Genomic DNA, 11,035 nt, shown 5'->3' with positions numbered 1-11,035 from the left:
AAAAAAAAAAAAAAACTAAACAAAATCAAAACTAAAGCCAAACAACCAAGTTACCAAACATTCAACCAAACAAAAAACCCCAAAACCTCAAGTATGATAGGGACTTTAGATGACATCTCAGGAATGGATGGGAAGTTCCTTGATGAGAGCCACTAATTGCAGGATGAACTAATGTCACTTTGAGATGATGTTAAATAATGAAATATTCTTATGCTTTCTGTAGATTTTTCTACCTGTGATAAATTTTATTCCTGGGAAAATGTATACCTTCGTAGTTTGATATAGAGAGGGTGGTTTTGGCAGGATCTAAAAACCTTACATTAGAGATGAAAATACAGTCTCTTCAGAATATGGTATTAGGAAAACTGGATATCTACAGTGTAGGAGAAATAAATTAGATTCTCATAGCAAATGCAGTTCTAAACAGATCAAAGGCCTTAAGGTAAGAATCAGAATTCTAAAACCCTTAGATGAAAATAAAGATAAAGGCAAAGGTAAATAATCTTTGAGTAAGACTCCACGCAGGAACCAGTGTCAACAACTAACAAGGGAGACTTAGAATATAAGAACATTCTGTGCAACAAGAGCAAATAGAAAACCTGCAGAATTGAGTTAAGTCATTAAAAGGACAGATTTATATATTGAATATAAAAATTGCAAAAGCCCAAACCAAAAATAATATAAAGCAATTATCAAATACAGTGGTGAAATGAACAGACATCTCTCAAAAAGTTAAGCAGAAATGGACAAGGACATCCCTACTTCCCTGGGGCATCAAGTCTCCACAGGATTAGGTGCATCCTCTCCCACTGAGACCAGACAAGTAAATCCTTTGCTGCATGTGTGTCAGGGGCTATGGACCAGATGATGTATGCTCATTGGTTGGTGGCTTGGTCTCTGGGAGCTTCCAGGGGCCAGGTTATTTGACACTGTTGGTCTTCCCATGAGGTTGTGATCCCCTTTAGCTACTTCAATTGTTTTTCTAACTCTTCCATAGGGGTCCCAGACCTCAGTGGAAGACTTGACTGTAAGTATCCACATCTGTCTCGGTCAGCTGCTGGTAAAATCTCTCATAGGGCAGTCATGCTAGGCTCCTGTCTGCAACCACAACATAAATAGCATCAGTAACAGTGTCAGGGTTAGGGTCCTGCCCATGGGATGGATCCCAAGTTGGGCCTGTCAATAGGTTGCCTTTACCTTCAGACTCTGCTCCATTTTTGTTCCGGCATTTCTTTTAGACAGGAACAAATCCGGGTCAAAAAATTTGAAGATCGGTCCGTGACCTGGTCCTTCCATTGAGGGCCCTGTCTATCTACTGGAGGTGGTCTTTAAGGTTGCTTTTTAATAATAAAATATTCACCTGCCTTAAGTCTAAGTTACTTTGTAGAGGTAGCTGGTCTGACTGTCTGAGTTCCCCTGAGGCCAGAAACTACAGACTCTGGCCTTTAGCATCTCCTCCTGAAACAGCTGTAGCTTAAGCAAAGGATTAATTGCTAGGGCTTTTTTCTTTCTTGCCCAGAAGTACTTTCTACATGAACTGAGTTTTGGAGCTAGTCTCAGTATCTAACAAGAAAGGAATGAGTAATCAAAAGGTCATGTTAATATTTTCCTTCTGTGACCAACTAAACTAGGTCATTTGCACCAAAACAAGTGAACTTGTTTGTACTCACATTAGCCCAATATTAAAAAGAAAATATTATGCTTTCTCTTATTTTCAGCTCCTATACTATAACAAGATACATCATATTATATATGTATGCATGACAGGAAAACAGAAAAATGTTATCAATATAAAGTAATAGGTATTTATATAAGGGCTACAATGAATATATTGCATAAACAAGTTTTTAAACTTATTACATAGAGTTACAAAGATACTTATTGCATTTTAAGACTTTTTAATGAGTAAAAATGTGTTGTGACAGTATGTTTTCTTAATTTTTTTCTAAAATAAAGAAGGAAAGGAAGAGAGAATTGAGCATATACTTCTCTGTTCTAGAAAGCAAGAAACGTCAGGCTAAGAAAATAACATGAGACTAGTTTGCAATTCAGTCAACAAGAAGAATTATTGAAATATGACTAAACTCTACAACCTGAAATTGTTGAATTTGATATGAACCTAGTAAGTAAAATATGAAATTATTTTTGAAAACACATCATGAGAACCTTTTCTATTAGTATGTAGTAACATTTCCAATTTCCTGCTGCATCGTTAGCCTCCATTTAGAAGTCAGTCTAGAACTGAAGCATAGACGTTTGCTTCCGAGGGAAGCAGTCTTACTTCCGAGAGAACCATGATGTGAATGTTAGAAGCTACTACGCTGATTCCATGTGCTTAATTTCAAGGCAACATTTACATGGTCTGTAAGTTTAAGCAAGTTACATAAGATATTCTTCTACTCCCATGCCTTTAAGTTAAGCAACAAGCACTTCTTCATGCTTTATGTATATTTAGAAGTTGGGTTACGCTACAGGAGCTTGGTATACATTGCCGCTGGCTGTCATTATCATGTTCATCATACTTTTGCTACAACTTGACATTGTCAAGTTGGGTTTAATGGCAATCTCAGTGAGGTACAATATTACTGTAGTGGGTATACCTTTTCAGGCCAGTCTTTATTGGATTTCCTTAAACTTGCAACAAGATATGACTGTTGGTGGCATTTCTGCCTCGCAAACTGTGCAGAACTATGGATGTTAGTGAGAAGGGATGGAGACTCGAAGTCAACTGCAGCTTATTTTTGCCATTTTCTAGGACTCAAGTATGTGGTGTTTTACCACCATGTTCTTGAGAACAATCAAGAGTAATGGCAACAGCCTCCATCATTTTGGTAATGTCCGTGGTACCCTATGGAGCAAATTAGGAAAAAAAAAAAAAACAAGTAACCCATGTTCTTCACTGGGACTTTTTATTTCATATCCTATGGTTCCTGGGAGAGGTATTGTACTTCATCATAACAAGATAATATTTTGGGAAAAGTAGCAAAGCTCTTTTATACATGTTTTGTCTATGTTTTGAGAGTATCTTAAGTAGGGTTTCATATGGTCCTTTCAAGTGTGTTTAGCTATAGTCACTTCTCACCTTACTATCTCCCATACTCCTTACATCCCCTACCCACTCACATCTTTCCTTACCCATTACTAGCCTTACCCACCTGCATTATATCAAACTTTTGTTGAAAATCCCATGGCCCACTACCCACTGTATTTCTTTTCTACACCTCTGGGTCTCTAATATCTCGAATAGTTAGGTGTTTTAGAATTACCATGTTATGTTTATTCCTATTTCTATTTGTGAATATCAAGAAAGGAAAAGTATCTAGTGTAGTGAGACACATTTTAATTCCAACACTCAAGAAGCAGAGGAAAGCTGAACTCTAGGTTCGAGGCCATCCTGGTCTGCACATTGAATTCCAGACCAGCCCTGGTTATTTAATGATACTGTCTCTAAAATCAGGATAGGGGAGGTCAAGTTCAGGTTTTATATTTTCGTTACTTTATTCTTACTAGCTGTAAATTATGAAACAATAGTGATTAATAGTTTTAAAATTGGCATGCACTGAATGGTTAGAGTGCATGCCTTCTTTTGTTCATCTATTGTTATATATTTAAGCTGTGGATGAATCACTTCCTTTAAAATTTATCTTCTTTCTAAGTTCCTTAAATCAAGAATCCTTTACTTTATATTTCAAGAGAAGAAATTCTAGGCTCTGTAAATGCTTTAGTGTATAAAGGATTTGCCACAAATGTGAAAGAACAAAAGTTTGAAACACAAAACACACGTAACGATAGATACCATAGCATAGGGTTTTAATCCCAGTACTCTGACAAATGAGGAGGGATGTCGAAGTGAGAGAAGTCCCCAAAGCTTATGGAGCAGGCAGGGAATTAAGCATAGTTAGCAGTGAACAAAAATATACTGTATTAAAAACAAAGTGAAAGACAGGGACTGATTCTTGAAATTGTTTTCTGATGACTATATGAACTCTGGCTAGCATGTGTTCAGGTTTATACAAAACATGAATGCACACACACACACACACACACACACACACACACACATACACACACATGAACACACACACACATTTACCCAAAATATGTTATTGTAGATAAGTGATAAGTGAAATGTAGATAGGCTTATAACTGAAAATAGTGCCTTAACTGGACTCCTTACAGGAAATCAATTAGTACTTGTTTCTCCAATAAATACAAACAAAATTTCATGTGCCTAATTTTTAAAAGATGGAAGTCAGAGTAGTGTTTAAACTTTCCAAAAGTGCACTATAACCCAATTCTAGAATTCATTAAGTTGTAGACTCCCTCTGTTCCAATGCTCAGTGCACTGTGGCTTCCATAATTCTGTACTATAAATAGGCTCCTCATAAGGAAGATGTCTATACTGTTTCCATACACTCATGCTATCAATTTGTATGGAATCTTAATAAAGCTATAAAAATTTGTTTTTCTTTTGTTATAATATTATTTTGAATAAAAATGAGCTGATAACTAAAGGGCATTTTTTAAAAACTCATTCTGCTTATTCCTGACTAATGAGAAACAGGAATAACAGAACTGTTACATAACAGAGATTAAATTAATGAGTTTCCTGGATTTATCGTTAACTACATTGTTACATGTGAAGCAAAAAAATCCGTATAATCTGAAGAAAAAAATCAATATAATTTGAAATCATCAATTGACACAAGACTTTTATGTAATATACCATTATAAGCTTACCTGGTTTGGGTTTGAAGCATACATGTTTTGTTTGTTATTGTCTACGTCTCTTGAAGAACCTGTGCTTCAGGTTGAGATTTTATCTGTGTCCAACTAAGCTCGAAGGTAGTTGCCTGTTGAAAGGATATGGATTAAGTGAAAGTTTCAAAAGTTTTCTCTCTAAATGGAACAAACTACACATAAAATACCACACAGCCTCTCAATAACAGACCAGTGTAATAAACAGAACTGAGCCAAGCTACAATGGTCACATAAGATTGTTGCTCCTGGCTCTCTGGTCATTTCCACACACATGTATTTAGCCACTTTAATAATACTCAGTTATTGCTTTCTTCTCTCTCCCAAGTGGGACTGAAGCATCCTTACTTGGGCCCTTCAGCTTGTTGACCTTTTTGAGTTCTGTTGAATATATGTTGGGTATTCTGTAGTTTGTTTGTTTGTTTTTGTTTTTGTTTTGATTTTTGCTAATATCCACTTATTAGTGAGTACATATCATTCATGTCTTTTTGGGTCTGAGTTACCTTACTCAGGATGATATTCTCTAGTTCCATTCATTTGGCTGTAAAACTCAGGATGTCCTCATTCTTAATAGCTGAGTAGTATTCCATTGTGTGAATGAACCACATTTTCTGTATCCATTCTTATGTCATGGGCATCTAGGTTGTTTCAAGCTTCTAGCTATCACAAATATGGCTGCTATGAACATAGTGGGACATGTGCTGTTGTACCAAAGGCAAGTCTGGTTTTGAGGCCTGCATCTCTCTCTCTCTCCCTGGTGCTGACCTGTAGGCTGAACAGCTCATTAGTTAAAGAGAAGACCATGTATAAATAAGAAATTTTATTATAGGAAGGAGAATATAGAGTAGAGTAGAGAGAAGGAAAGGAGAGTAAGAGTGAAGGAGAGAGACAGGGGCGGGAAAGGAAGAAAGCAAACGAGGAACAAAGAGCAAGAGAAGAGAGAGAGCAAGAGAGGGAGAGCAGAGACAAAGAGCAAGAGAGAAGAGACAAAGAGCAAGAAAGAGGAAGCAAAGTGCAAGAGCAAGAGAGAAAGAGCAAGAGAGAGAGGGAGAAAAGAAGCAAGAGAAACACAAAGAGCAAGAGAGAGGGGAGGAGGAAAACCATCCCTTGTATTGTATGGGACGTGGCTGTCTTTGGGACAAGGCATGCCTATCTGTGGTCAGGTGACTGGGGATAGGGTCCAGCTAGAATGCTGGGAGCTTGGGGCATTGTCTGCCTGATAAAGCACACATCTTCTGTGGGGGCAGCTGTGAGGGGTTGTGACTGAAGCAGGAGGCAAAGATTCAGGAGTTATGGCCAACCTCCTCCCTCCCCCTGCAAGCAGAAATTGCCTGCAGAGGCTCCAGGGATCAAAGCCTAATACTTGACTGAGCCTAAGTTACCTGAACAGACCACTGTCCCACCCTGCCCTACAACATGCCTCTGTGGCATGGTGGGGCATCTTTTGTGTATATTCCTGAGAGTAGTATGGCTGGGTCTTCAAGAGGGAAGGAGGGACCTGGGAGGGAAAGTGGATGGGTGCAGGGGGAGGTAAAGGTGGGGAGAGGGGCACCTGATCTGCTATTAGGTGAGGGAAATGATTGAATCCTTGAGGGCCAGCAGAAAGAATGGAAACAGGCAACCTCAGGAAATAGGAGGTTTCATCAGATACCTGGAAGGTAAGAGACTCTTGGAAATCAAAGGGAGGGAAACTAGATGAAATACCCCGACAGAAGGGAGAGGGAACTTATAGAGCCAAACCCCAGCAGTAAGACGGGGCATTAAGTGTTGGATGGAGTTGCGATACCACAGTCACATCTCTGACCCATAATTGTTCCTGTCTGAAAGAATTATAGGGATAGCAATGGAGAGGAGCCTGAGGAAAAGAAGGTCCAACGACAGGCCCAAAGTGGGATCCATCTCAAGGGGAGGTCCCAAGGCCTGACCCTATTACTGAGGCTATGGAGCCCTCACAAAAAGGGACCTATCATGGCTGCCCTCTGAAAGACCCAATAAGCAGCTGAAAGAGTCAGATGCAGATATTGGCACCTGAATAATGGACAGAAGCAACTGATCCCTGTTGTTGAATTAGAGAAGGCTGAAAGAAGCTGAGAGAAGGGCAATCCTGTAGGAGGACCAGCAGTCTTAGTTAATCTGGATCTCTGAGATCTCTCAAACACTGGACCACCAAGCAGACAGAATACACCAGCTGATATGAGGCCACCAACACATATACAGTAGAGGATTTCCAGGTCTTTGTTCATTCAGAAGTGTTGCACCTAACCCTCAAGAGACTGGAGGCCCCAGGGTTTTTAGAGGTCAGGTGGGGTGTGGGGTGGGGACATCCACGTGGAGATGGGAGATGGGGTGGAGGTGTGGGATGTGGAGCAGTTGGGGGTGGATGGGGGGATTTGGGAAAGGGATATGGAGTGTAAAAAATAAATTAATTAAAAAGGAAATAAATACAATCCTTTCTAATATTAAAAAAAATACACAGTTATTTCAAAGATCATCCTGTTACAAAAATAATTCTTACAGAAGAGGGATATAGGTAACTAGTCATTGAAGAATGAGTATCTCTATTTCAGCCCTACATAAAATAGACTTATGTGTATACATTTCTAATACTTTCTAATGTTTCAGTATCACAGATGTAAGCTGAAATCCAGATCCTGGTCATTATATTATGTAGTGTTTGCTCTTCGTGATCTACAGAACTTTAATCAGTAAAACAGTGATAATATGGGAGTGAAAAGGGAGGGAGAGCAACTGAACCAATAGTACTACCTTTATGATCCTGAGTTCAAAGAAATTGAGCCACACATAAATTAGTGCTCTACAGCATCTCATGAGCCACAAACAAATGACTCAAGGTGGTGAAGAAGTTTTGAAGTTTTAAAGAGTTGTTACCTTTTCCAAAAATGAAATCCATAGTACCAACATATTTTGACCTCATATAATTTTTGTACACTCATGAGGATAGATTCGGAGAGTATTCTTTGTCCACTGAGGCAATACTTTAGCCCACCAGCCACCCATATAATACAGGTAGTACATGTCTCTTATCTTCCAGATCTAACTTTTTCATAGTTTGTCTTAATGAAAATAAGAATTCTTTCTATTTTACAAATGACTCAAATAGGTTTTGAATTTCAACATATGATTACTAAATTCCATATTTCTAACATGTTTTACATTCTTTTTAAAAATTTCATCAATATGTACATTGTATCTCATTTATACCCAGTGCTTCCTCCATACCTCCTTTCCTCCTTCCCTCACTCCCTCCATCCTCAAAAACCTCTGTCAAATATCTCTTCCACCTGCATGTCTTTCTTGTGAATGAATGAGTGAATGAATGGATGATTATTATGCCATTGGTACAGTTATTGCTGTCCTTATGGGCATGAAGGTGGGGTCATTCACTGGGCCAGAGGCAACCTAGTAGTGGACAAACTCCTAAAATAAAATGACTCTTCCTTTCCCAGGAACTCTCACCTTCCACCAACTCCCTCCCTCTCAATGCTAGGGTTTTTACTTGGTTGATCTTCCCCAGGTTTTATGTAATTAACAACATTGCAACAGCCATATCTTTCTAGAGGACAGCATTTCACTGTGTTCCTCTCCCTAATCCAGCTCTCGTATTCTTTCTTTGAAGGAGAAAAGGTGGATATAAATGTGCACTCTACAGTGATAAACACTAACAGTTGTTTCTTCTCAGTATGTTAACAGTAATGTATCTCTCAGCAGTAAAGTATTGTCTACTATAAGAACCTTCTTGGAATAAAGATAGGAGTAGAACAAATCTATGGAAAAATATATATAGTCAATATATATTAGTGAAGTCATTTGATAGGACCATTTAGAAAAATATTAATAGACTCTCCTCTAGAATCAAAAGATTTGACCAACATTAAGCTACCAGACATGGATTCGTTTTTGTATAATAAGTCTACTAGCCAAGAAAGAGAGTGGTTGGTTATTCTTTTAAAGATTATTGTTACTATTGTTACCATGTGAACACTGCCCCCAGGTTGGTATTTTAGCATGAAGAGTTCAATGCTGCACAAGTCAACTGATGTCCTTTCTCACTTGGTAGCCTGCTTAGCACCTCTTTGCTCTAAAATTTAGGCAGCAGGGAGAATCTCCTAGACCTTTAAAGAATGGATTTCTTCTGTGCATGCTAACAAAATGGGTGAGATCGTCATCAATAGGTGTTTTGTACACCTATAGTGGACAACAAAGAGCAGTAGCAATACATGGTTTGATTTTCAATGCCTCTGAGGTCTCTTTTGCCAGTAACACTTCTAAAGACAACTTGTGCCTGGCACAGAGACGTTGTTCTAATAAACATGGCATTTAGGTGCAGCTATTCACTGCATGTATTCACAAATGTGGATACCTCTGCTCAAAATCTGTTTGTAAAATGTCATATTTTTAAGTAGCTTACAAATTCCTGGAATCTTATAACGTTACTTTACAGTCTGTAATTGGTGTGTTTAAACGACACATACACTTTAAGACAGTGCCCTATTCTTGTTTCCTTTCCAGGCCGGTTTCCTCTTTCTGTCTTTTATCACGACTATAGATCCTTTTGGTTAGAAATATTCTAAAGTATGATTTGCCTACTGAACCCACCTGAATCCTCTCACAGTGTCTTTGATCTCATTTTTGCCATAATGGCATATTTTATGACAGCATTCTGGGTTTGATCTGTTTCTATATGCTGAGTTTTTCTGGCCACAACTCTCATTTAGATAGAAAAAGATTATCTTTCTTCTCATTTTCTCAGTTATGTTTATTAACTATCGCAGTCATCATTGAGCCCATTTTGTCATCTTGTCGTGACTTTCCAAATAAGGATCTCATTACTAACATTTTGCTAGAGAATTTTTGATGAAAAGAAAACTAGAGTCTATTTGATGCATTGGCAAACTTCCTAGTGAAATAATAATTTCATCCAGTTTCTTATGTGTATATTATGAAAAGCCATTTTTCAGCTTTCTGAAAGGACTTTCTAATGACATTGAAATTTCATCTCATTTTATCTGTTACTTCTTTTAGTTTTTGTCAGATTTGGTCAAAATAAAAGATATCATCCAAAAGCAGTGATTCTTCAAACCAGCAATCTCAAAACTCAAGACATGGATGCAGAAGGCTCAAGAGTTCAATGTCTCTTCTTGTGGCTACATAGTGAGCTTATGGACAGCTTGATGTACTTGTGAACCTGACTCAAACATGATGAATAAATGGAACTGTTTAAATAATGAACATTTATTATTCCACTCATTCAGATGAGTATGGGCTGAGGTTCACCAATGTGCTTGTTTGTTTCTGGCCTCTGCTAGAGTAGGCTCTGCTTCTGTCAATGTCACTGTAAAAGCCTTAGTATATGCATATCTCCTTCAGAAATGGGTAACTTTCAGTTGCAAAATCAAACTTCACTACATCTCTACACCATGACTTGTGAAAATCATGATTCTAATTGGATTATGAACAAATCAATAATGATGGCTCAAGATAATACTTTGCACATTAGATACCTTCGCTTATCTTTTACAACTTTGTATTTTTGTTTTAGTATTGGTGTATAACTTGAAGCACTTTCGCTTCAGATTAATCACAAATATTATCTGATTATTCTGTGAAAGTCTTAACAAGTAGAAATAATGATCACACATGGATTTTAAAAATATGATTTTATTTACATTTTGAATGTTCTTCCTTGCTATACTTCACCATGTATTCTAAATGTATGCTTTCTTGACATACTTTCTCTTATTTGGTCATAGGAACTGATGACTTGCTAATAATCAAGTGCCTGAGGCAATTTAAAGCTTAGACTGGTTATTAATATTTGGGTATATTTTATTAAATTAATTATATTGTTATAAAAAGTCAGAGTGTACATAACTACTTCTTAGCTCTCTAATTACAAATCATTATGAGATTTTTGCTATTCTTATTTGGTTCTAATGAAAAGATTTCTAATGATATTCTGCTATACTCATTGATTGGTATCTAGCCCAGTTGTCATCAGAGAGCCTCCACACAGCCACTGATGGGAATAGAGGCAGAGACCCAGAGCCACACACTTAGTGTAGCTTGAGGAATCCTGCAGAAGAGGAAAGGAAGTATTGTAGGAGTTAGAGGGTTCATGGACCCCACAATAAAACCCACAGAATCAACTAACCTGGGACCATAGGGCTCAGTGAGACAGAGTCACCCACCAGGGAGCCTGCATGGGTCTAACCTAGCCCTCCACACATATGTTACGGTGTGTAGCTTGGTCTTATTC

Source organism: Mastomys coucha, unplaced genomic scaffold (assembly GCF_008632895.1).
Source record: "Mastomys coucha isolate ucsf_1 unplaced genomic scaffold, UCSF_Mcou_1 pScaffold9, whole genome shotgun sequence".
In the NCBI taxonomy this organism is placed as follows: domain Eukaryota; kingdom Metazoa; phylum Chordata; class Mammalia; order Rodentia; family Muridae; genus Mastomys; species Mastomys coucha.
This window is presented reverse-complemented; position numbering follows the sequence as displayed.